Consider the following 925-nt stretch of genomic DNA (forward strand, 5'->3'; position numbering starts at 1 on the left):
TCATATTTTTCAATTTTAAAGTTTACATTAACATGTAGTTTAAAAATGAGTGTTTGGTAATTGCAATTATCATTCATACCATTTAGAGATATAGCATGTAAAATATGTTGTGTTGGTTTAACATTGAAATAAGCCTTAAAAAAATGGCAATATAAATGTACGTGTGGTGAAAATAACAAAATGGTACCCTGCTTGAAGCTGTGGCTCTTTATAATTAGGAGAAGGTAATACGCTTAATATATGGAAGGCTAAAGTTGAACTACACTATTAATCTAATTATTTAAGCTCATCTTCTGTGTGTGGTGCAATATGCGGCCGAAGGTGTTCATGTGAATTCTTGCTGACCTGGTGTGTAATTTTAATTTTGTGACCTTCATTTTAAAAATAAGTTAGATTTTTAACAGAGATAGAGTATTAGTTAGACTTTCCTGAGCATAAAATGAAGGAAATGGGCAATTTTATTTTTAAATCTCCATATTTTTCATGCTTTTTAATGACATAATCTAAAAATTAAATTTTATTTTTATTCATAGAACTAGTGATAAAGTAAATCAGCAGAGTCAAACTAATGAAAGTCCATCATATTAATTCCTATCTGTATGAAACACTTATAATTTTGATGATATGCTTCCGTTCATGTTCTTGATCGCCATTGATTGCTTGGTACAATTGGGGAAAGAATCCATACTAAAAAGAAAGACTCGTACTTTTCCACAGATTTTATTATACGGTACAATGCATTTCACCGACTTGCCGCATCATCAGGTACAAATTTGCAAAACAGACAGAGCAAGAATATATACCCTCAGGACAGAGTGGGGGCGGGGAGGGTTGGAAGGATTTGAGAGGGGATTTGGAAGGATTTTTTCGACCACAGCAGTGACTTTGTCCCAGAGATATTACACACACTCCCAAAAGGATTAAA

This window comes from Hetaerina americana, unplaced genomic scaffold, assembly GCF_022747635.1.
Source record: "Hetaerina americana unplaced genomic scaffold, ioHetAmer1.1.p SCAF_145, whole genome shotgun sequence".
In the NCBI taxonomy this organism is placed as follows: domain Eukaryota; kingdom Metazoa; phylum Arthropoda; class Insecta; order Odonata; family Calopterygidae; genus Hetaerina; species Hetaerina americana.